Source organism: Gopherus evgoodei, unplaced genomic scaffold, assembly GCF_007399415.2.
Source record: "Gopherus evgoodei ecotype Sinaloan lineage unplaced genomic scaffold, rGopEvg1_v1.p scaffold_61_arrow_ctg1, whole genome shotgun sequence".
Lineage (NCBI taxonomy): Eukaryota > Metazoa > Chordata > Testudines > Testudinidae > Gopherus > Gopherus evgoodei.
Window position 1 is genome coordinate 518,699 of NW_022060082.1, and position 26,350 is coordinate 545,048.

At 49.9% G+C, this 26,350-nt stretch overlaps 1 long non-coding RNA gene and 2 other non-coding genes across 3 annotated transcripts in view; 1 reads left to right on the plus strand and 2 right to left on the minus strand.

Moving 5' to 3' along the window:
- The window catches only part of LOC115643514, a 308,917-nt gene that overhangs the window by 140,659 nt on the left and 141,908 nt on the right, over positions 1 to 26,350 (minus strand). The gene's annotated exons all lie outside the window — the stretch shown is intronic.
- On the plus strand, positions 13,916 to 13,987 carry TRNAM-CAU. Its single transcript has one exon. It is a non-coding gene; the product is annotated as a tRNA-Met (tRNA).
- On the minus strand, positions 15,782 to 15,945 carry LOC115643518. The gene has a single exon (XR_003998346.1). It is a non-coding gene; the product is annotated as a U1 spliceosomal RNA (small nuclear RNA).

Sequence of the window (26,350 nt, forward strand, 5' to 3'; positions counted from 1 at the left end):
GGAGGATCTTCCCTCACAGCAGGTGCATCTGTCTCCCTCCCAGTTTCTCCCCAGCCCTACCCCAGCCCAGTCTAATCCCGGCCCAGCTGCCAGGGTTAAATTTGGCCTGGATTCCCCAGCTTCTGGGTTGGTGCATGGGGCTGGGAAGCATGAACCTCTACTTCCCCGTCTCTAGACACAGTTGCATGGGCACTGACCAAAGGAGCCTGCAACACTGCTGCCTAGAGGAAACTGAGGCACCAGCCAGTGACAGACACATCATGGCTCTCCGCATCCTCATCCTCTTTTCCATATACAACCTGGGGAAGGGAGGAGGGGTAAACTCAGGGCAGTTGCATAGTTAACTTGTGGAACTCCATGCAAGAGGATGTTGTGAAGGCCAAGACTATGACAGGGTTCAAAAAAGAACTAGATAAGTTTACGGTGGATAGATCTATCAAGAGCTATTAGACAGGGTGGGGAGGCAGGGCCGGCCTTAGGATTTATGGTGCCCTAGGCGAGATTATTAAACTGGTGCCCCTGTGCCTGATCTGCTCTTAGCAACACAAACATAAGCTTATAGTATTGGAAAACTTGCCACATTCACATTATTAAAACCAGTTTACTTTAATTAAGTACACTGTAATGCTGATGGACTAGCACTAAAGAAGCAGCACTATAGAAAAAATTGTGATATGACAGAATGATGCAAATAATTTATTTTTTTGTAATTTATCAAAATTTTATTGGAAATTTATATGAAGAGGTATTAAAACAAAGATTTGTTTTTAATTAAAAGCAATCTTTCTGGCTTTTTTGGCTGCAAAATCAGTAATAATGTCATCATATGACAAAGACAAAGTCGTGTCTTGTTCGATCGCAAGAATAGCAAGACCAGTCAAGCATTCCTGACTCATTGTAGAGCAGAGATAGTTTTTAATGAGCTTTAGTTCTGAGAAACTCTGTTCTCCTGATGTTACTGTTACAGGAATTGTCAGTAGAATACGAGTGGCAATGTACACATTAGGATATATGTCAACAGGTTTGCGGGTATGAATAAACTGTACGATGTCCATCACCGATTTTGCATGTGGCAACATTGATGACAGTGTACTCAATGCTTCGTACAGTTCAAGTCCACTTAAATCAAAACTATCACCATGCTTCAGGAGGCTCTCTAGATTCTTGCACTTTGTCATTAGTTGCTCTTGTTTTCCTTTTTCGTTGAATTTAGTTATGTCATACAAAAATCCAAACTGTTCATGGTTTACTTGCAAGGTATTAAACCTTTCATCAACAGCAGATACTGCTTCATCCATCACAACATTAAAAAATTCAACCTCAAATTTATTTTCTGGATCGTCTATGGGCATGATCTGCTGTACAGATTCTTCATAAAGAAGTGTTCCTGGCCTTTTTAACTCATATTAACTATGTATTTACTTTATGAAAGTTGGAGAAAACATTGTGAAAATGTAAAACATTGGCTGCCCAACTTCTGGGCTGGCAAAAATTATACTGACTCACAGGGAAAAAAAAAGCAGGAGAATCTTAGTACAACATATGGTCACTCTATACCAGGGGTCGGCAAACTTTCAGAAGTGGTGTGCCAAGTTCACTGTAATTTAAGGTTTCTCGTGCCAGTAATACATTTTAATGTTTGTAGAAGGTTTCTCTCTATGTCTATATTATATAAATAAACTATTGTTATTATCTGAGGTCTTGGCCACCGGTCCTGCTCAGGCCACTGCCAGCTGAGTAAATGAAACCCCAAACCGGCAGCGGGCTGGTGGCTGGAACCCTAGACAAGGATCCCAGGCCCTGCTCAGCCCGCTGCTGGTCTGGGGTTCTGACCACCAACTCCTGCCAGCCAGGATCCCAGCCGCCAATCCCCCCTCAGCCCGCTACCAGCCTGGGATTCTGCTCACCCAGGCTGGCAGGAGGCAGAGTGGGGCTGGCGGCTGAGCTCCTGACTGGCAAGGGGCCGGCAGCCAGAACCCCGGAGTAGCAGTAGGCTGAGTGCTGCTGGCACCCCAGACTGGCAGCAGACTGAGCCTCTCAACCCCCCACTGGCCCTGCTCAGCCCGCCACCAACCCACTCAGCCTGCTGCCGGCTGAGTGAATGGAACACCAGGCTGACAGCAGGTTGAGTGGTTCAACTGGCCTGCTCAGCCCACTGCCAGCCTGGGGTTCCTTGGGGGTCCCCAGGCCAGCAGCAGGTGCTGAGTGGGGCCGATGGCTGGTATCCCAGCTGGCAATAGGGCAGCAGCCGGAACCCCAGAGCAGTGATGGGCTGAGCCTCTCAGCCTGCTGCTGCATACCATCAAAAATCTGCTCACCTGCCACCTTTGACACGTGTGCCGTAGGTTGCCGACCCCTGCTTTATACACTAGCAAGGAGATGAGCATATTACAGTTGTTGCAGGGCTCTTATCAGGAGTAACAGGCTATAGGAAAGTCAGTCAACATTTTTTGTTTCTCTGATGAAAACTGACCCATTCCCTGCCTCAAACCAAACGTGTCACTAATAATTATCAACAACTTAATTTTCTGTTTTTGGCTAAGATATTGATTTAAAAAAATATTGAAATTGGATTCAGGATTGTTAGCAAGAATTTTTGGCAAACAAAGTTGTTAAATGATAATCTAAATGGCAACACAGTACTGCTTTCATGCTTGGCTCACCCACCAGCCTGCTGGTCCAACAACTGCAGTAGAGGAGGAGATACGTGGAAAACTGCAGGACCCCAAAATCCACCCGCACAGGAGGCGGCGAACAGAGCGGCTAACAGGGGAGTTTCAGTGGGAGTGCTGTTGGAGGAGCAGGTTTTTGTAGTTTGTGTGTGTGTGTGTATGCAGGCTGCTAGGGGCTGTGTGCTGGGAGCGAGGCTGAGCCCTGAGTTGGGGGCTGGGCTTACCTGATTAGGGGTCCTATATAAGGAGCCAGGCACTCAGGCAGTGGCACAGTCAGCTGCAGCAGCACAGGATGCGGCGAACAGAGTGGCTAACAGGGGAGTTTCCAGGGGGAGGTTGCAGGGGAGACCAAGGCAGAGAAACCAGGAAGGCAGACAAGGGAAGAGGCAGGGGTCTGCCAGCAGCCCAGTGCTTGTTGGTGGCCTGCGGTGCGGTGTGAGGCGTGGATTGCCAGGCACAGAGTTGGAGCGCTACGATGGAGGCGGAGGTAGCAGGTGCAGACACACTGAGGATGACCGGATGCGGTAGCTGCGGCATGTACATGGTCCTAGAGGGGGCACCTGAAAGGAGTTTCATCTGCATGAAATGCCGCCTGATACAGCTGCTGGAGGAAAAGGTAAGGGGACTGGAGATGCAAGTGGAAACTCTGGCTGAGTTTAGAAGGGGATTTGAGCAGATGATGGAACACAGACATGATGAGGCACAGGGGACAAGCTCAGACGAGTGGATAGAAGCAGGACCAAAGGACTCTGAGGAGGGGCTGCTGGGTGAGGAAAGTGGACGGTGGAAGCATGTGACTAGGAGAACCAGGCAGAGGAAAAGACGGGCCAGCGATGGAGAAATAGAATTCAGGAACAGGTTTGCTGAGTTGGGAAATGAAGATGGAGCACGGCAGGCTGCTGAAAGAGAAAGGGAGAGGAAGAAGAGGCGAGCAGCTAGTCCTGCAGAAGGAGGGGAGGAGTCAATGGAGGCGACACCAAGTACGAGCCCTAGGAGGATTGTAAGGGAGAATACAAATCGAGAGGAATTGCGGCAAGCTGCTGTGGGGGATAGACCGCAGAATCGCACTGTCGCCAGGAAAAGGCAAGTCTACGTTATTGGAGAATCTTTACTGAGAAGAGTAGACAGGCCTGTAACTAGACCTGATCGGGAGAACGGAAGGGTGTGCTGTCTGCCAGGGGCTAGATACAGGATGTGGACCTGAGGCTGAATACGATCTTAGCGGGAGCGGGAAAGAATCCATTGATTATCCTTCATGTGGGAACGAATGATACGGCTAGTTACTCGCTGGACTGTATCAAGGAGGACTATGCCAGACTGGGGAAGATGCTCAAAGAAATAGAGGCTCAGGTGATCTTCAGTGGGATTCTGCCTGTTCCTAGAGCGGGGCGACGAAGGAGTGACAAGATTATGGTGATCAACAGATGGCTCAGGGAGTGGTGTTATAAGCAGGGCTTTGGGATGTACCGTCACTGTGAAGCGTTTACGGATAGACAACTGTTCGCTCAGGATGGACTTCATCTAAGCAAGGAGGGAAATAGAATTCTAGGATGGAGGCTCGCCGACCTCATCAAGAGAGCTTTAAACTAGGAAGTTGGGGGAGATGGTTGGGAGATGTTTGGGAGATCTCCACGCCGGAATATGACCTGGAGAGGGAAGTAAACAAAGTGAGAGGGGATACCCTTGCGGTCCCAAGATTTGATCCAAGGAGGAATAGTGGAGTAGAAACCAGAGTCACGGGTGATGCTGGTGGTAGAAGGTCTCTGCACGACGGGGGAAAGAATGTCACTGATGCCAAACGCCGAAAATTAAAAGGTCTGTACACTAATGCGAGGAGCCTAGGTAACAAGATGGAGGAACTGGAGTTACTGGTGCAGGAAGTGAAACCGGATATTATAGGGATAACCAAAACCTGGTGGAATAGTACTCATGACTGGAGCATGGGTATTGAAGGCTATGTGCTATTTAGAAAAGACAGGAAGAAAGGCAAAGGTGGTGGAGTAGCCTTGTACATCAATGATGAAATTAACTGTAGTGAAATAAGAAGCGATGGAATGGATAAGACAGAGTCTGTCTGGGCAAAAATCACACTGGGTAAAAAAGCAACTAGAGCTTCCCCTGAGATAGTGCTTGGGGTGTGCTATAGACCTCCGGGATCTGATTGGGATATGGATAGAGACCTCTTTAATGTCTTTAATGAAGTAAACACAAAGGGGAAATGTGTGATTATGGGGGACTTCAACTTCCCGGATATAGACTGGAGGACGAGTGCTTGCAAGAATAATAGGGGTCAGATTTTTCTGGATGTGATAGCGGATGGATTTCTTCATCAAGTAGTTGAAGTACCTACGAGAGGGGATGCCATTTTAGATTTGGTGTTGGTGAGCAGTGAGGACCTCGCAGAAGAAATGGTGGTAGGGGACAACCTTGGTTCAAGTGATCATGAGCTGATTCAGTTCAAACTAGATGGAAGGATAAACAAATGTACATCCGGGATTAGGGTTTTTGACTTCTCGAGGGCTAATTTTAAAGAGTTAAGGAAATTAGTTAGGGAAGTGGATTGGACGGAGGAATTAGTGGATTTAAATGCGGAGGAGGCCTGGAATTACTTTAAGTCGCAGCTGCTGAGACTGTCGGAAGCCTGCATCCCAAGAAAGGGGAAAAAACCCATGGGCAGGAGTTGTAGGACAAACTGGATGAGCAAGCAACTCAGAGAGGGGATTAGACAAAAGCAGAAAGCTTACAGGGAGTGGAAGAAAGGCAGGATCAGTAAGGAAAGCTACCTTGGTGAGGTCAGAACATGTAGGGATAAAGTGAGGAAGGCTAAAAGCTGCATTGAACTGGACCTTGCAAAGGGAATCAAAACCAATAGTAAAAGGTTCTACAGCCACATAAATAAGAAGAAAACAAAAAAAGAAGAAGTGGGGCCGCTATACACTGAGGATGGAATGGAGGTTAAGGATAACCTAGGCATGGCCCAACATCTAAACAAGTACTTTGCCTCAGTTTTTAACAAGACTAGTGAGGAATCTAGCAATGATGGAGGGATGATAAACGGGAATGTAGATATGGAAGTGGATATTACCGCAACTGAGGTAGAGGCCGTACTTGAACAGCTCAATGGGACGAAGTCGGAGGGCCCGGACAATCTCCATCCGAGGATATTAAAGGAACTGGCACGTGAAATTATGAGCCCGTTAGCGAGAATTTTTAAGCAATCGATAAACTCGGGGGTTGTGCCGTATGACTGGAGGATTGCTAATGTAGTTCCTATTTTTAAGAAAGGGAATAAAAGTGATCCGGGTAATTATAGGCCTGTTAGCTTGACGTCTGTAGTATGTAAGGTCTTGGAAAAAATTTTAAGGGAGAAAGTAGTTAAGGACATAGAGGTCAATGGTAATTGGGACGAATTGCAACAAGGATTTACTAAAGGTAGATCGTGTCAAACCAATCTGATCTCCTTCTTTGAGAAGGTGATGGATTACTTAGATAAAGGAAATGCGGCAGATATAATTTACCTAGATTTCAGTAAGGTGTTCGACACGGTTCCGCATGGGGAACTGTTAGTTAAATTGGAAAAGATGGGGATGAATATGAAAGTTGTAAGGTGGATAAGGAACTGGTTAAAGGGGAGACTCCAGCGGGTCGTATTGAAAGGTGAACTGTCAGGCTGGAAGGAGGTCACCAGTGGAGTCCCTCAAGGATCGGTTTTGGGACCGATCTTATTTAACCTTTTTATTACTGACCTTGGCACAAAAAGCGGGAATGTGCTAATAAAGTTTGCGGATGACACAAAGCTGGGGGGTATTGCTAACACGGAGAAGGACAGGGATACTATTCAGGAAGATCTGAACCACCTTGTAAACTGGAGTAATAGAAATAGGATGAAATACAATAGTGAAAAGTGCAAGGAAATGCACTTAGGAATTAATAATAAGAATTTTGGATATACGTTGGGGGCACATCAGTTGGAAGCGACGGAGGAGGAGAAGGACCTTGGGGTACTGCTTGATAGCAGGATGACTATGAGTCGCCAATGTGATACGGCTGTTAAAAAAGCAAATGCGATTTTGGGATGCATCAAGCGGGGTATTTCCTGCAACGATAAGGAGGTGTTAGTACCGTTATATAAGGCGTTGGTGAGACCCCATCTGGAATACTGTGTGCAGTTCTGGTGTCCCATGTTCAAGAAGGATGAATTCAAACTGGAACAGGTTCAGAAACGGGCTACAAGGATGATCCGAGGAATGGAAAAACTGCCTTATGAAAGGAGACTCAAAGAGCTTGGCTTGTTTAGCCTGGCCAAAAGAAGGCTGCGGGGGGATATGCTTGCTCTATATAAATATATCAGGGGGGTTAACGTTAGGGAGGGAGAGGAATTATTTAAGTTTAGTACTAATATAGGCACGAGGACGAATGGGTATAAACTGGATATTAGGAAGTTTAGACTTGAAATTAGACTAAGGTTTCTAACCATTAGGCGAGTGAAGTTCTGGAACAGCCTTCCGAGGGAAGTAGTGGGGGCAAAAGACTTTTCTGGCTTTAAGAAAAAGCTTGATAATTATATGGAGGGGATGTTATGATAGGATCGTTAATTTGGGCAATTGATCTTGGATTACCACCAGATAGGTCTGCTCAATGGTCTGCGGGGAGATGTTGGATGGGATGGGAACTGAGTTACTGTAGAGAATTCCTTCTTGGGTGCTGACTGGTGAGTCTTGCCCACATGCTCAGGGTTTAGCTGATCGCCATATTTGGGGTTGGGAAGGAATTTTCCTCCAGTGCGGATTGGCAGGGGCCCTGGAGGTTTTTTGCCTTCCCCTGCAGCGTGGGGCACGGGTCGCTTGCTGATGAATTCTCTGCAGCTTGAGGTCTTCAAACCAATTTTGAGGATTTCAATAACTCGGTCCTGGGTCAGGGGTTCTTATAAAATTGGATGGGTGGGGTTCTGTGGCCTGCCTTGTGCAGGAGGTCAGACTAGATGATCATATTGGTCCCTTCTGACCTATGAGTCTATGAGTCTATGAGAGTGGCAACAGCAGCAGCAAACACTCAGGTCCAATGACACGCCAATGGGCACCGCCGCCAGGTCAACAGACCATGGTGAAGTTAACACAGCATCTGATCTCAGGGACAGGGCACCCATGGAGCCACAGCAGCTCATCCTGCCCTGTGCAGCTCCCCCCGGATGAGACGGATGGCTGGCAGCTGCCAGCCTGGGGGAGAGGTGCTCCCCACCTAGGGTGGCCAGATCCAGATGTCCTGATTTTATAGGGCCAGTCCTGATATTTGGGGCTTTGTCTTATATAGGCACCAATTACCCCCACCTAGAGTGACCAGACAGAAAGTGTGTAAAATCAGGACAGGTATGGCTGGGGGGGGGGTAAAAGGAGCCTATATAAGAAAAAGACCCCAAAATTGGGACTGTCCCTATAAAATAGGGATATCTGCTCAGCCTACCCCAATCCCCTATCCTGATTTTTCACACATCTGGCTAACCCCAGCCAAGCCCTGTATGACATTCCAATTCTGGCTGCCTGCTGAGGAAGTGAGTTACTTTCACTTTCATTCCTCAGCAGGCAGCCAGCCAGCCTCCCCTCCCCCCCAGCACTTCACCCAACCCAGCCCGGATGGAGGGGAGGGAGGAGAGAGAGAGGGTTGCTCGTGGGGAGGAGGGAGAAAGGAGGGGGTGCTCCATGGGGCGGAGGGGAGGTGAGCTCCTTCCCCAATCCCTACCCCCTCCCCTTCCCAGAGACCCCAGCAGCCAATCCCATTCCTCAGACTGTGCTGCATTGGGCTCTCTCTAGGACCCAGCAGCCCTGCTTCTACACTGTCTGGGCTGCCTGCAGAGTGGTGCCCCCAGGCAGAGTGAGGCCCTACGCAGCTGCCTATTCTGCCTATGCCTAAGGATGGCCCTGTGGGCATGGATGGTGCCTGTAGCCTGTTTGCCAGAAGCTGGGAATGGGCGGCAGGGGATGGATCACTTGATGACTCCTTGCTCTGTTCATTCCCTCTGAGGCACCTGGCACTGGCCACTGTCAGAAGACAGGAGGATACTGGGCTAGATGGACTTTGCATCTGAACCAGTCTGGCCGCTCTTATGTCTCCCTTGGCGCAGCAGTGACACCCAGTGGGCAGTCAGAGTAATGCACAGAAGGGGTTTCCCTTGGAGCAGCAGTGACACCCAGTGGCCAATCAGCGTAACACACAGAGCATGTTTCCCTTGGAGCAGCAGTGACACCTCGTGGTGATTCAGGGTAATGCACAGAAGGTGTTTCCCTTGATACAGCAGCGACACCCAGCGGTCAGGTGGCGTGATGCACAGAGTGTGTTTCCCACCAATCTGGGTAATGGACAGAGCATGTTTCCCATGGAGCAGCAGTGACACCCAGTGACCAGCAGGGGTGGTATCAGATTCTTCTCGTTTGGTGGGGGACTGAGGTGGGCTAGACAAAAAAAATTAGGAGGCTGTGCCCCCCATCACCTGGCCCCACCCTGCACCGGGGCCATGCCTCTGCTCCTTCTCAGTTAAAGGCCAGGCTCAGCTCCTCTACCCCTGGCCAGGGTTTAGAGCAATACAAGCTTTATTAAAATAGTAAATAGGGTTTTAAATAATCTAAATCTGTTCAAATTTTAGTATTAAATCTAAAGGTCTCTTAAAGATCCCGTCAATAACCAAAACTTAAATGAAAAATTGAAACCAAAAAGATGCTTAATTTAAAACCCAAACATTAATAAAAACTTTGTTTTTAAAAATAAAAACTAACAAATGCCATAAGTTAATAATTTCAACATTTTATCAAAAAGGTATGCTACAGCAGGATTATAAAATAACAAAATAAATAAGCCTGACCACTAAAACCTCCTATAAACAAATTGAATCATTGAATTCTAGCCAAATATGTATAAAATATGCACAACTATGTCAAAAGTGGTGTTGCAGGTCAGCCATTCCATCCAGCAAATGTCAATTAAAAGCTCCATTTCAAATAAAAAACCAAAACAGCCCAATAAACCAAAATGGTCACAGCCTGAAACAAACCTACACAGAAGCAAAATTAAACCTGTGCCAACACTGGAACAAATGACGTAAATTTCTAATTCTAACTTCTTGTTTCTCCCAGGAGGAAAGTGTCTTGCACCCTAGTAACCAGGCTGTCACTGCAGCTTTCCTTTCATTAAATAAGATTTTTACCAAATATAAATTGCCCTCAAATTTCTCTAAGAGAAATTGAAATTGTATCTTTGCACTAATATCCCAAGTGTACAAATCCAACCCCTCAGAGCAGCCCCACACCCTGAGGCCAGGGGAGAATCCCAACTGGTTTGTGCATTTGTAACCCTGGGGCCTGAAGCTGATGAGATAAAGAGAAGTAAGCCATTTGGAGCTTTCCGATACCACCTGCGGGGAGCACAGGGATTTGACTGAGTGGCATCCTGGCTCATTTTCACCTTGTTCTCTCCCAGCAGGCTCCACTGGAAAGCTTGGGAGTGACTAGACCATGGCAGCACCCTATTTACATACTAAACGCCGGCATTTTGGGGCCATTGGGGTGAAATGTGAGTACTTTTGGGGTTGAGACCCACATGAGAAGGGATGTGGACAAACTGGAAAGAGTCCAGCAGAGGGCAATAAAAATGATTAGGGAACTGGGGCATATGACTTACAAAGACCTACAGACCATATCCTCTATGTTAAACTAAGGCAAAGTTAGCATATCTATGTTGTGACCTTTTACTAAGAAAGGAAAATTAACCTTTATCTTGTTACTTAAATAGATAAATACCCGTGCCTGTCTAAGAGCTTTACCTAGACCTATCAACAGTGCAGAATGGCATAGGGGTTTTTTCAGTGTTGTACCCACAGACTTAACAGGTACACCACAAGGGAACTTATGTGCATATGTACATGTCATCAACATGCACAAACATACTAGCCTATGAAGTAAACGTACCCTAATGTTTTCTTGGTGAGAAATGAAATTTGGGCATAGGAGGAAGGATTTCCGGTGTTTGTACCCTTCGCTCTATCATTCTGACTTACTTCCTCCACTCTCTCTCTATGTACTAGCAGTAGGCTGTACTTGTTCTTAAACTTTAAGTTTCAAGGGAACTAGGCTAAGCTCGGTTTCCCTAAGTTTTTATTCTTTGTTTATTAGGTTTTGATTTTAAGTTTAACATAGTCAAGTGAACCCTAAGTACCATTAGCTTTTTCTAAGCACTGCATCTTTCACTCAAGAATTGAGAAACCTGAACTGCAAGGCTGGTCCTGTGTCTCTTACCACCAGGTTATCAAGGAAGGCTGTGAGTATATTAACCAAAACTTTTTTGCATAAAGTGCCCTATGTATCTTTTGAATAGCAGTAATGCAACTGTAACTTTGTAACTCAATTAAATTAAATTAAATGTAAACTCATAATTTAAATTTTCATCATATTAACCAAATTAATATTATTAGTACACCCTAAATCAGGCTATATGGGACAGAGAGTTGGAGTGCAGGGGTGAGGGCACTGGCTCTGGGAATGCAGGCTCTAGGGTGGGGTTAGAATGAGAGGTTCAGGGTGCAGTAGAGGACTCAGAGTTAGTGCAGAGAATTGGGCTGTGAGGGCTCTGGAACGCAACCAGGAAAAAGAAAATTGATATGTGAGTGAGGGATCAGGCTAGAGCAGAAAGTAATGGGGGAGTGACAAGTTTGAACTGCAGGGGGGAAGAAAAAACTTTTCTCTACCTCCTCTCACCAGAACATCTAAGAACCAAGTGACAGACAGCTCTTCCTTCACTACAACAGCAACTCTAGTGGGCCCAGGCTGAATCATAACCATCTTGCCCCTCACAGGCCTGGTGTTCCTAGCCTGGGACAGGGGAGGGGCTCCTATCTTCTCCATTTGGGACATGGCGGGATGAGAGATGTGACAGAGCTTTACGGGAAATCATTACTTGCCTGATTCATGTGCCAGTCCTAATCCATGCTGACCCAAACAAACCATTTATCCTGCATGCTGATGCCAGTTTCAAGGGACTGGGAGCTCAGTTTCAAGTATGGACAGACAACAATCCACTAACTTACATGTTAACAAGGGCTAAGCTGGATGCTACAGGGCACAGATGAGTGGCTACTTTTGCTAGCCATAACTTCAGCATTCAATACCAATGAGCTGACATAATAGGGAGTGTCATTAATCAGGACGACCAGTTCTTGGCTGGGGGGAGGATGTAAGCAGGGTGAGAATGAACTCTACCCTGACATCTGTTGGTGATGTGTTGTAAAGACCTTTTGTTGCTGATATGTATGGTCACACCCACCCCGCATTGCATGATGGGGGTGCTTGTCGAAATGGTCATTTCTGCTGCTGGGGGATCCCCAGTCTCTTTGTTATTAGGGCAGGAGTAATAAAGTGTAGTTATCCTGGTGATATGAATCAAGGACAGTAGAACGGAACTCAGCAATGCATGATTTCGGGACTCACCCGAACCTACATAAATCTCATTAGGCAAGGGACATGGGTTCCAAAGCATAGTGAAATAAAAAAGATTGTAAAGAAGTATTTGCCTTTAGTAGTAGGGATTTGTTTTGAAGCTTATATATGTGCATTTCATGTCCTTTGTATCTCTCTATTTTAAAAATAGAGCTTTCTATGTTTCTAATATATATTTGGTTCTATGCTACAGATATAAAATAGCTAATACCTACATGCAATTTTTAGACATACATAAGGTGCTAGGCTTTGATCCACACTGAAACTTATAAATAACTCCCTACATGGGGAAAATTCTCCTTACCACTCAGACAAGAAAGAAATTTTGCATATTAGATACTGGGAGATCAGCTGTGGGACACAGCTTTTGTCACAAATGAACTACCTCTGCAACCAGATTTTTAGTCACAGGTCAGAGGGTGGGTTTATGCAAATACTGGACTCTTGCGAGCAGGGTGGGGGTGGGCACAACTTTTGTGGTACATACACCTTCTCTACAACCAACCTTTGCTACCTTTCACTCCATAACACCCACACGTAAAGCAGCTTTTTACAGCTCAGAACCAAAACATACCCTGGAAAAGATCAATTGGCATAAGCTCCAGACAAACAATTGCAGTACTAATAACAACTCAAACAGATTCAAAAACGTCTCTATCTTTACGCACCACAAAAGACACCAGCAGGCACAAACCAGCAAGAACCAAACAATCATCCATTCTTATCTCCAACAAACTTGGGGCATTTCGAACCCAGACCCCTTAATGGTGACCACTTTTCAGGCGAGGGTGAAGCTCTCACACCTCAAATGCCAGGTACAGTTACTCTCTCCTTGAGCCAAAACGAACAGGAAAATACACTGCATTACTCGTGCCCCAGTAACAAAGAGACTGGGGATCCCACAGCAGCTGAAATGACCCTTTGGACAAGCACTCCCATCATGCAATCCGGAGTGGGTGGAACCATGCAAATGACATCAGCCTCAAAAGGCCTTTACAACAGATCACCAACAGATGGCAGGGTAGAGTTCATAGCGACCCTGCTTAAACTAGATTGTGGCAAAGATTCAAAAACACTGAACGTTCAAACTCACCAAACGCGGGCCAATCCATCCTCATCGTCGTATCCACTCGTTATACTCCACACTTGAGCGTAGCCCTCACATGGACAACATACCCTCCTAACTCAGTGTCTGTAGGTTAACCTTTTACCCCTATTCGGGGCTATTGCAGATTATGTATTCCTTACGCCACCCGATTTTAAACCAAACTTCGCTCTCCCTGGGTAATCTGTACATTGTTTCTGATCACCAGAAACTTCTATGCCTAAACGCTGTACCGTACCCTTTTTTTTTCTTTGAACATCATCTTAATAAAATGTTGATATTTGTTCGAGATCCTGGCTCCTGCTCCTTTGCAAGGCATGTGCGTTTGCTCCGGGGTTTAGCCTGCTAAGACAGCGAGGGGGGCCGACTGAGCCAGAGGCGCTTGCCTGCTGCAGACACGGATCCAAGGCTGAACCTCGTCCCCCACCAGCTGAAGGCTTAACTGAAAACACTTTAAGAAGTGCTCCCGTCTCCGGCACTCAGCTACCCAGCTCCCAGTGGGGTTCAAATCTCAAATAGATCCCCTTTACCCTGTAGACACTGTAAAATCCTGTGACCAGGGCAGCTGCCTAACAGCCTGTGCATCTGCTTGCCAGCGCGCGAGCTCATAAGGCACTAATCCGGATAGTGCCGGCTGGGTGGCAGGGCTGTGAAGAGCCAGCAGAGTGACACAGTGGAAGCATGCTGGGCCCATAACCCAGAGGTCGATGGATCAAAACCATCCTCTGCTACACGTGCATTTCTTTCTTTTCTCTCTGGGCCTTCCAGCGAGGCAATGACCAGCGGAGCGGCAAGAGGTGGCTGAGACGGCGGCCTGCCAGGGAGCTCCCTGGCACTTCTGGCTGCCTGGACTGAAGGCAAGAGGGAGGTCTGGGTGTGGCGCGGGCCTCCTGTCTGAAAATGAGGCCGCAGTGCTTCCTGGTCCCCTTTTCTCACCTACCCCGGCAGGTGGCGACTGCTTCGGGAGAACATGAGGGAGGCTCTCGGGGCGCAGGCAGCGCTGTGTGACTGTCAGGGGAAAGAGCTGAGGCTCCTGACTTGACCTGCCATTGGCTCGTGTGGCTCTGCGCGCCGTTAATCGGGGCGGACCAGGCTGCGGACGTGACTCTGGCTTGGGCAGCATGGCCGCTCTTTCCTGACAAGGCATGAGGCAGGCCAAGAGCTTTGCACAGCCTACAGGGAAGTGGGAGGGATGCGTCTTGGAGCCAGCGTGTCTCGTCCGCTTCTCCCTTGCCACTTGGGCAGAGGCAGGAAGGGAGCAAAATATTCTGCATGCCTGATGACTGCATGTTTGAGAGAGTTATGTGGGAAGTGGAGGCTTTGAGCGGGCTTTCAGAGGAAATGTAATGGAAAGGCGGCAGAAAGTGGAATCCCAGGTTTTTAAACAATGCTCCAATAACACACCAAAAAGCTCAGGCCTAGTTACTCATTCCAAATTAGAATAAAGTTACAGCAAGATTTCATGATAAATGAAATCAAATCCTAAAGATTTCAGAACACAACTGCTATAAGGAGCCACAGGGGAAGCAAGACAAAGTCAACCTTGCCACAGAGAAACCCAGTTCAACTATTTCTCTTTTTTTAAGCAGCATAATCTCCCCAAATGGAAGGGCACTGTTCCCGGAGAAGGGTCCTGGAGAGGGTTTTCCTCGTTGGTGCAGGCCATCCACCTCCCCGAAAGGCGGGAGCTAGATCGACGGAAGAATTCTTCCCACCAAGGTGCGGACTGATGTAGTTGCGCAGATTTACATTCCCCGTGCAGACCAGGCCCGAGGGTTGGTGCGTCCTGAACTGTGAAGTCAACACAGCTCCGTCTGTCAAGGGTGTGCAAAAGGGAAACCCGCTCCTGGGCTACGCGGCCACGCCGCCCTAACCCCCAGTGTAGCTAAGGGCATTCGGGGAGGCGGTGGGCCTAAAGCGAAGGAAAGACCTCCTCCAGCACAGGGTTGTGACAGCCTAGTCTCTGTAGCACAGACAGGGTGGCCACCAAGAGACACGAACAGACAGCAAAAGCCAAAGCAGCCCCAGGGCAGGGGGAGAGGCTGCCTGCTGGATGAGGGGACCGGGTGGGACAGGTATTTTGGACAGGCCATCCTCCCGTCAAAGGAGGAAGAGCCCAAGAAGGAGGGCCGGGCAAGAAGCTACAAGCAGGCAAAGAAGCAGAGCAGGCAGGCAGGCAGCTCCCCTTAGAGCAAAAGAAGGCATTGGTCCAAGCTCCTCCAAAAGCAGACTAGAGAGCAGATCAGCTGCAAAAAACCAGGGAAGGTCAAGAAAGAAGAGATCCTTGTAAGCCACAGGTAAAGATTCAGAGCTGAACTTTGATTTTTCTCTGTTGGCCCCATCATCAGGGGGAATGACAAAGGTGCCAAGAACTACAGGGCCTGCAGAAAAGAGCAATCACACAGACAGAGAAAAAACTGCTTTGGTCAAAACCAACCACACAATTGCACACTGTACCAAGCATGCCCAGCCCACTGACCAACAAGCCCCAAAACTTTTGTTTTTCTGTCTTTTCAACCAAATGCTAGAGGAGAGCACAAACACAGTCCCCCACTACCACAAATTATGCAGCCAAGTTTCCCACATTTGGGGAACTTACAGGAATCAGCAAACCCACAGTGCAATGAATGAGCGTCATCCTAGGAAAACCACCTTTGTGATCATAGTATTTCCCCTGCCAGGTAAGTAAGAGCTCCTACTTCACAGCCGCCACCCATGATCACTCTCCCCAGACTTATAAAACACGGGGTGGACCGCCGCGCCCCGACTCCCAATCTTGCCCACACCGGCCCTCACTGCCGACAGCTGCTCTGCGGCGTCAATGAGGCCCCTCCCTTCTCCACTCTGAGCTCCCGGTGCCAAAGTCGGACCCTGCTGGGCAGCCTGCCTCCACTCCCACAATGCTCTGCTCGCACACAGATCTGCATACATGCTCACGCGGCTCCACCCCTTCGCTTGGGCCCCTCCCCCTGCCTGCCCGGACCAGGGCTCTTGCGTGCCCTGTAGTTGTAGCTGGGTCCCGTCCCAGGCATCCAGGCTATCAGAGGCCACGTCCACACTGCAGAGTAAAATCAAAATTAATAAAATCTATTTTATAAAACAGGTTTTATAAAATCGAATTTACGCATCCACACTAGGGCACATTACTTCGGTGGTGAGCGTCCATGGTCCCAGGCTACCATCGATTTCCAGAGCGGTGCACTCTGCGTAGCTCAGTAAAAGAATGGGACCAATAACTTCGATTTCCGTCCACACTAACCTTAAATCGTTATAGTAATATCGATTTTAGGGTTACTCCTCTCATTGAGCAGGAGTACAGAAATCGATTTTAAGACCCCTTAAAATCGATTTTAAGTGCCTTGTAGTGTGGACGGGTACAGCGTTAAATCGATTTAATGCTGTTTAAATCGATTTAACGCTATAGTGTGGACCAGGCCAGAGAGTCGACATGGACCACCTGCTGCCGGGGAAAGAGTGCAGCTTGCATTTTGCTTCTCTCTCTCTCTCTCTCCCCACCGGAAGTTGGTCCAATATAAGAACGACCTCCCCTGCCTTGTCTCACCTCAGGCCTGATCCACACTAAGCAGTTAAACCAATTTTAACAGCGTTAAATTGATTTAACGATGTACCCGTCCACACTATAATGCACTTTATATCGATTTAAAGGGCTCTTTAAATCGATTTCTGTACTCCTCCCCAACCAGAGGAGTAACGCTAAAATCGATATTAACATATCAATTTAGGGTTAGTGCAGCCGCAAATCGAAGTTATTGGCCGGATAGTTATAGTGATAGCTACCCACAGTGCAACACTCCGGAAATCGATGCTAGCCTCGGACCATGGACACACACCGCTGAATTAATGTGCCTAGTGTGGCCGTGTGCAATCGATTTTATAATATCTGTTTAATAAAAACGGTTTAAGTTAATTTGAAATTATCCTGTAGTGTAGACGTACCCTCAGTTTCTCCTCAGTGCAGAAGGTCGGGTGTTGTCAGCCACTCTCCAGAAACTGGAAGGCCACTCCGTCCCTTTTGTTACCTGCCAAGTAAGGCTGAGTGCACTGGCAAGCAGCGCTGTTTGAAGAACTAGAAGATTGGACAACTGACCAGGGAGGAGTATAAAAATATTGCTCAGGCAGGCAGGAGTGAAATCAGGAAGGGCAACTCACGCTTGGAGTTGCAGCTAGCAAGAGATGTTAAGAGTAACAAGAAGGGTTTCTACAGGTATGTTAGCAACAAGAAGAAAGTCAAGGAAAGTGTGGGTCCCTTACTGAACGAAGGAGGCAACCTAGTGACAGAGGCTGTGGAAAAAGCTAATGTACTCGATGCTTTCCCCCCCCCGCCCCCGTCTTCATGAACAAAATCAGCTCCGAGACTGCTGCATTGGGCAGCACAGCATGGAGAGGAGGTGACCAGCCCCCTGTGGAGAAAGAAGTGGTTCGACACTATTTAGAAAAGCTGGACGAGCACGAACCCATGGAGCTGCATGTGCTGCATCCGAGGGTGCTAAAGGAGTTGGCGGGTGTAATTGCAGGGCCATTGGCTATTATCTTTGAAAAGTCATGGTGATCGGGGAGGTCCCGGATGACTGAAAAAGGCTAATGTAGTGCCCATCTTTCAAAAAGGGAAGAAAGAAGGAGGATCCGGGGAACTACAGGCCAGTCAGCCTCACCTCAATCCCTGGAAAAATCATGGAGCAGGTCCTCGAGGAATCAATTCTGAAGCACACAGAGGAGAGGCAAGTGATCAAGAGCAGTCAGCATGGATTCAGCAAGGGCAGGTCACGCCTGACTAACCTAATTGCCTTCTGTGAGGAGATAACTGGGTCTGGGGATGAGGGGAAAGCAATGGACGTGTTATTCCTTGACTTTATCAAAGCTTTTGATACAATCTCCCACAGTATTCTTGTCGGCAAGTTCAAGAAGTATGGGATGGGTGAATGGACTATAAGATGGACAGAAAGCTGGCTAGGTCGTCGGGTTCAATGGGTAGTGATCAATGGCTCCACGTCTAATTGGCAGCCGATACCAAGCGGCGTGCCCCAAGGGTCGGTCCTGGGGCTGGTTGTGTTCAATATCTTCATTAATGATCTGGAGGATGGCGTGGACTTCACTCTCAGCAAGTTTGCAGATGACACTAAACTGGGAGGAGCGGTCGATACGCTGGAAAGTAGGGATAGGATACAGAGGGACCTAGACAAATTACAGGATTGGGCTGAAAGAAACCTGATGAGGTTCAACAAGGACAAGTGCCCAGTCCTACACTTAGGACGAAAGAATCCCATACACTGCTCCAGACTAGGGACCGAATGGCTAGCAGCAGTTCTGCAGAAAAGGACCTAGGTGTTACAGTGGACGAAAAGCGGGATATGAGTCGACAGTGTGCCCTTGTTTCCAAGAAGGCTAATGGCATTTTGGACTGTATACGTAGGGGCATTGCCAGCAGATCGAGGGACGTGATCGTTCCCTTCTATATGACATTGGTGAGGCCTCATCTGGAGTACCGTGTCCAGTTTTGGGCCCCACACTCCAAGAAGGATGTGGAAAAACTGAAAAAAGTGCAGCCTAGGGCAACAAAAATGATTAGGGGACTGGAAGACATGACTTATGAGGAGAGGCTGAGGGAACTGGGATTGTTTAGTCTACAGAAGAGAAGAACGAGGGGGGATTGATCGCTGCTTTCAACTACCTGAACGGGGTTTCCAAAGAGGATGGATCTAGACTGTTCTCAGTGGTACCAGATGATAGAACAAAAGGAGCAATGGTCCCAAGTTGCGGTGAGGAAAGTTTAGGTTGGATATTAGGAAAACCCTTTTTCACGAGGAGGATGGTGAAGCACTGGAATGGGTTCCCTAGGGAGGTTGTAGAATCTCTTTCCTTAGAGGTTTTTAAGGTCAGGCTTGACAAAGCCCTGGCTGGGATGATTTAGTTGGGCATTGGGTTGGACTAGATGACCTCCTGATGTCCCTTCCAACCCTGATAGTCCATGATTTTTAAGCTGTTCCCGTGTATCAAGGTGAGCTGCAGCTCAGCGAACCCCAGGGATCTGAGGCCAGCTACTTTGCAGCAGAGGCAGACCAAGCAGCAGGTACAACGCAGGGTCACACCCCAGCTGGCAGATAGAATCTCATGTCGGAGATCCCGGCTCCTGTTCCTTTGCAAAGTGTGTGCTCTTGCTCCGGATTTGAGCTGTGGGCCAAGTGCCCTCTGGCTTCTCATCCGGGCTCCGTCCTCCATGCGCCTGGCCATCAGCGGGACTGTCTCAGGAGAGCAGCTTCCCCACCCCCGCCGCATCCCAATCTCCGCCCAGCTGGGGAAGGAGCAGAGGCAGCCCGGAGAAAAGACTCCTTTGAGCCCCGGAGACGGCCGGAGCATCTTATTTGCATACCCACAGTGCATTGCCCGCAGCGAAGCGACTCCCTGGTCAAGGGGCTGGTTTTGCTGCCTATGTCCCCGGTTCCCATGATCCATCTCGGGCTGTCAATCGGTTCAATTCCATTTCCTCTAAAAGCTAGTGGTTTAGCGGGCTGTGAGAGTACTCACCCTGACTTGTGGTGGCATGTGCGGTTGCCCCAGCAGCGCCTCTGCTCTGTGTACACTGCCTGAAGCCAGCCAGTCTTGCACTTCTCTGTCTCCAGCCCTGCAAAACCCTGTTACACTCCCCTGTGGCCCTGCCTGAAGTCAGCCCATCCCACACCCCCTGTCTCCAACCAGCCCCCCACCACTTGTCCTGCCTGCAGCCAGACCCTACCTCCAGTCAGCCCCATGTCCACTGCTGCCCTGCAGTTTCCAGGGCAGTAACCCAGTAAACCTGCTTCAATGAGGGGGGCAGGGAGCAGTTGGGACCCACACATGTGAAATGGCGGTCATTAATAGCCAATCAACAGCATATATGATGCAATGTATATAATATATACTTTTATTATTCATATAGTTATGGAAAGTAAATAATACATGACAGAAATGAAAGGCTTTTTTTTCCACTTTTTTTTTAAAGTCATCCCTGCCAGGGCCCCACCGAAAATGTTCGAATTGGGCCCCGCACTTCCTAAAGCTGGCCCTCTTTGTGGGCACAGCACACACAAGACAGGAAAGGATTAACACCCACCCCAGCCCAGCCAAAGTGCGAGCTTCCTCACCTTCCCGGCCACAGGTCCATGGGGCTCATGGAAGGAGAGGTTTGCTGGGCTGTGGGGGTCCCTGAAGAACTAGCTCAGCATGTGAATGAGTGACTGATATGTATGTGGGGGCCTGACTGTGGGTTGGGGTGTCCAGGAGGATCTAAGGGAAGGGAATAGGGGGATTAGGGAGAGAGGAGACTGGCGTTACCAAGGAGCATTGTGGGAATGTGGGATTAGGAGAGCCCAGAGTGGATGGGTGTCGGTGGTTGGACGACCCCACAGTGGTTGAAAAGGGGAACCTGGCAGGTTTGGGTGTAGCAGAGATTGAAGATGAGGAACCTCACACCCTGGGGATGGACTGGGGGAGTGGGAGGATGGGAAAGTGGGGCCAGGCAATGAGAAATGGGTTGGAGGCAATTAGGGGTGGGGCGCAGAGGACGGGGAGGGGGGGGAGGAGGAAGAAGGGAGGGGCGGCGTGCTGAGGACGGGAAGGAGGATGTGGGGGGTGGGGCGAGAGGAGGTCAGTGTCGGGGTGCTGAGGACGGAGGAGGAGTAGGAGGTCGGAGCGAAGGGAAAGGCCAGGTAGAGTGTAAACGATGGGGGAGGGGACGCTGAGGGCTGAGAGATCCCCACAGATGGGGGTGGGGCTAGCGAGAGGGTCACGACAGATGAGGGGACACTGGAGGGCATTGGGGGGCTTGAAGGGGCTGCAGGGGCCCTACAGAGTGGGAGGAGCGGGTGGGGCTGGCAGGAGAGTCACAGCGGACGGAGCGTACACTGGGGGGCAGGTTGGGGGGTTGAAGGGGTTGTTGGGGCCCTACAGAGGGAGAGGAGGGGGCAGGACTGGCAGGAGAGTCACAGCGGGGGGGACACTGGGGGGTAGGTTGGGGGCTTGAAGGGGCTGCTGGGGCCCTACAGAGGGGGAGGAGGGGGCAGGGCTGGCAGCAGAGTCACAACGGGGGGGACACTGGGGGGCAGGTTGGGGGGTTGAAGGGGCTGTTGGGGCCCTACAGAGGGAGAGGAGGGGGCAGGGCTAGCAGGAGAGTCACAGCGGGGGGGGGGGACACTCGGGGACAGGTTGGGGGATTGAAGGGGCTGTTGGGGCTCTACAGAGGGAGAGGAGGGGGCGGTGTTGGCAGGAGAGTCACAGCGGGGGGGGACACTGAGGGGCAGGTTGGGAGGTTGAAGGGGCTGCAGGGGCCCTACAGAGGGAGAGGAGGGGGCGGGGCTGGCAGGACAGTCACAGCGGGGGGGGACACTGGGGGGCAGGTTGGGGGGTTGAAGGGGCTGTTGGGGTCCTGCAGAGTGAGAGGAGGGGGCGGTGCTGGCAGGAGAGTCACAGGGGGGGGGACACTGGGGGGCAGGTTGTGGGGTTGAAGGGGCTGTTGGGGCCCAAGAGAGGGGGAGGAGGGGGTGGGGGTGGCAGGACAGTCACAGCGGGGGGGACACCGGGGGCAGGTTGGGGGGGTTGAAGGGGTTGTTGGGGCCCTACAGAGGGAGAGGAGGGGGCGGGGCTGGCAGGACAGTCACAGCGGGGGGGACACTGGGGGGCAGGTTGGGGGGTTGAAGGGGCTGTTGGGGCCCTACAGAGGGAGAGGAGGGGGCGGTGCTGGCAGGAGAGTCACAGCGGGAGGGAACCTGGGGGGCAGGTTGGGGGGTTGAAGGGGCTGTTGGGGCACTACAGAGGGAGAAGAGGGGGCGGGGCTGGCAGGAGAGTCACAGCGGGGGGGGACACTGGGGGGCAGGTTGGGGGGTTGAAGGGGCTGTTGGGGCCCTACAGAGGGAGAGGAGGGGGCGGGGCTGGCAGGACAGTCACAGCGGATGGGGGGACACTGGGGGGCAGGTTGGGGGGTTGAAGGGGCTGTTGGGGCCCTACAGAGGGAGAGGAGGGGGCAGGGCTGGCAGGAGTCACAGCGGATGGGGGGACACTGGGGGGCAGGTTGGAGGGGTTGAAGGGGCGGGTGGGGCCCTACAGAGGGGGAGGAGGGGGCGGTGAGGGCAGGACAGTCACAGCGGGGGGGGACACTGGGGGGCAGGTTGGGAGGGTTGAAGGGGCTGTTGGGGCCCTACAGAGGGAGAGGAGGGGGCGGTGCTGGCAGGAGTCACAGCGGACGGGGGGGAAACTGGGGGCCAAGTTGGGGGGGTTGAAGGTGCAGGTGGGGCCCTACAGAAGGGGAGGAGGGGCAGGGCTGGCAGGAGAGTCACAGCGGGGGGGACACTGGGGGGCAGGTTGGGGGCTTGAAGGGGCTGTTGGGGCCCTACAGAGGGGGAGGAGGGGGCAAGGCTGGCAGGAGAGTCACAGTGCGGGGGGGATACTGGGGGGTAGGTTGGGGGGGCTTCAGGGGCTTCAGGGGCCCAAGAGAGGGAGAGGAGGGGGCGGGGCTGGCAGGACAGTCACAGCGGGGGGGGACACTGGGGGGCAGGTTGAGGGGTTGAAGGGGCTGCAGGGGCCCTACAGAGGGAGAGGAGGGGGCGGGGCTGGCAGGACAGTCACAGCGGGGGGGGACACTGGGGGCATGTTAGGGGGGTTGAAGGGGCTGTTGGGGCCCTACAGAGGGGGAGGAGGGGGCGGGGCTGGCAGGACAGTCACAGCGAATGGGGGGGACACTGGGGGCGCAGGTTGGGGAGGTTGAAGGTGCTGCAGGGGTCCTACAGAGGGAGAAGAGGGGGCGGGGCTGGCAGGACAGTCACAGTGGGGGGCTGTCATAAACAGATAGCTAAGGGTTAATGTCTCTTTCACCTGAAAAAAAGGTAACCTGAAGCACCTGACCAGAGGACCAATCAGGAAACCGGATTTTTTCAACTCTGGGTGGAGGGAAAGTTGTGTCTGAGTCTTTGTCTTTCTGCCTGTATGCTCTCTCAGATGAGGAGTGATTTCTATTTTCTGCTTTCTAATCTTCTGTTTCCCAGCTGTAAGTACAGAAAGATCAGATAGGATTTATATGTTTTTTTTTATTTACATGAATATAGTTGCTGGAGTGCCTTAAATTGTATTCTGTTTGAATAAGGCTGTTTATTCAATATTCTTTTAAGCAATTGACCCTGTATTTGTCACCTTAATACAGAGAGACCATTTTTATGTATTTTTCTTTCTTTTTATATAAAGCTTTCTTTTTAAGACCTATTGGAGTTTTTCTTTAGTGGGAAACTTCAGGGAAATTGAGTCTGTGCTCAGCAGGGAGTTGGTGGGACGAAGAAGTCAGGGGGGAAATCTGGGTGTGTTGGATTTGCTGGCCTGATTTTGCATTCCCTCTGGGTGAAGAGAGAAGTGTTTTTGTTCCAGGACTGGAATTAGGGAGGGTGGACTCCCTCTGCTTGGATTCACAGAGGTTGCTTCTGTGTATCTCTCCAGGAGCACCTGGAGGGGGGGAAGGGAAAAGGTTTATTTCCCTTTGTTGTGAGACTCAAGGGATTTGGGTTTTGGGGTCCCCAGGGAAGGTTTTTCAGGGGGACCAGAGTGCCCCAAAACACTCTAATTTTTTGGGTGGTGGCAGCACTACCAGGTCCAAGCTGGTAACTAAGCTTGGAGGTTTTCATGCTAACCCCAATATTTTGGACGCTAAAGTCCGAATCTGGGACTAAGTTATGACATGGTATGCAGTGGTGAGATAGAATCCAGAAGCCAGTAGAAATATTATATTTTTCTTTTCTCTGCTAGGGGCTTTTTAGCAGAGAGAAACAGTTTGGTTTTAAAAGGGAACCAGAGAGATTTTTTTTTCTACTCCCTCTGGCAGCTGTGGCTTGCATATTAAGCAAGCAGCCATTAAAGAGAGTATTTCGGGTCTTTTGTCAGACAATAGCCCTCCCATTAGGAGGCAAGTACCAGCACTATATACATGCAAATAAAGTGGTTTTTCTGGTTACTTTACATTGAACATTAGCTAGAGAAAAAAAAAGGGAAAAAGGCACTGTTGCTAGGCAGACCCCAGGAGGCAACAGAGCCTTCAGTTCAGAAGATAAACAGCGGAGGGCACCCCAACACAAGAAAACAGGAACCATGACTTCTAAGGCAAAAACTGAGGCCGAAGAACAAATCAAAAAAGCCGAACACAGGCGAGAGATGGAAAAACACAAACAGGAACTAGAAATAAAACAAAAAGAGATGGAGATGAAAGAAAGAGAAGAACAGATCAAACAGGCAGCCCATAAAAGAGAACAAGAAGCCAAAAATGCCTCCCACCACAGAAAACTAGAAGAAGAAGAGGTGGTCCACCGCCGAGACATGGAAAAACAACAAAAAGAAAATGAAGAGAAGGAAAAACAGAGAAAACATGAACTGGACTTAGCGCAAGCTGGACTGCATGCGCCAGCCAATCCTAACAACCCTTCGCCAATTATGGTTCCACATCACAGAAAATCTCCCACCTACAAGGCAGGTGATGACACCAAGGCCTTCTTGGAAAATTTTGAAAGAGCCTGTCTTGGGTACCGCATCCCTGAAGACCAGTACATGGTAGAATTGAGGCCACAGCTCAGTGGACCTTTAGCAGAGGTGGCAGCTGAAATGCCTAAGGAGAACCTTAACTACTATAAACTTTTTCAAACCAAGGCCAGATACAGAATGGGGATAACCCTGGATCATGCCCGTCGGCTTTTCAGAACCCAAAAGTAGAAACCAGATGTGTCATTTCCCAAACACGCCTACTACGTTGGGAAAAATTATGAGGCCTGGATATCAGGACACAATGTTAAAACCTTGGAAGAACTGCACCTCCTCATACAAATGGAGCAGTTCTTGGATGGTGTTCCTGAGGACATCACACGGTACATACAAGATGGAAAACCCAAAAATCTCGCTGAGGAGGGGGAGATTGGAGCCAAATGGATAGAAGTGGCAGAAAGCAAGAAAGCTATGGTCAAGGGGAACGAATACCCCAGGGGGCACACCGACCATAAACCCTACAACCGAGGACAGCCAAAGACCCCACATACAACCCAAGTAAAGCCACAGACGCCCTATTCTTCCACCTCACCAGTCTCCAGTAACTCACCTCGGCCCAGTGACCCATCAGATGGAAGATGCTTTAAGTGTAATGAACTGGGACATATCAAGGCCAACTGTCCAAAGAACACCATGCGAGTGCAATTCATTACACCACCATCACACCAAAGATCCCCAGGCCTGGATGCCTCTCAAATACCCTTGGAGCGAAGGGAAAATTTGAGAGTGGGCGGAAAGAAGGTTACTGTGTGGAGAGACACGGGGGCACAAGTGTCAGCTATCCATCAATCCTTCGTTGACCCCAAATTCATCAACCCAAAGGCCAAAGTTACAATTTAACCCTTCATGTCACAAGCTGTAGACTTGCCTACAGCTGAACTGCCTGTCCAGTACAAAGGCTGGTCAGGAATGTGGACTTTTGCAGTCTATGACAATTATCTTATCCCCATGCTACTGGGGGAAGACTTAGCCAACCAGGTGAAGCGGGCCAAGAGAGTGGGAATGGTTACACGTAGCCAAACCAGGCAAGCTTCCAGACCCATTCCTGTTCCTGAGCTGTCCACAGAGGCCCCGTCTGTGTTACAAGAGACCCAGACAGAGGTAGTGGACCCGGATACCATGCTAACCACTGAAACAGCCACAGCACCTCTAGTCCCAGGCCCGGAACTGGAACAGCAACCAGCAACAGCAAGTGCAACCACATCTTCAAACTCAATGCCAGAGGGCACCAGCGAGCCAAAACTGACAGAAGCAACAGACAGCCATACCCAAAAGGCTCTGCCAGAGCCTGAAATACCCTAACGTGCACCAGCAGAGGGCGGTTCACCAGCAACGGAAACAACCCCATCACCTACATTGCTTCCAGTGGGACCAAGCTCAAGTCCACAGTCTGAGCAAGAACTGGTGGCCCCAGCCTCAAGGGAACAGTTCCAGACTGAGCAGGAAGTTGATGACAGCCTTCAAAAAGCTTGGGTGGCGGCACAGAACACCCCACCGCCTCTCAGCTCTTCTAATCGATCCCGGTTTGTTAT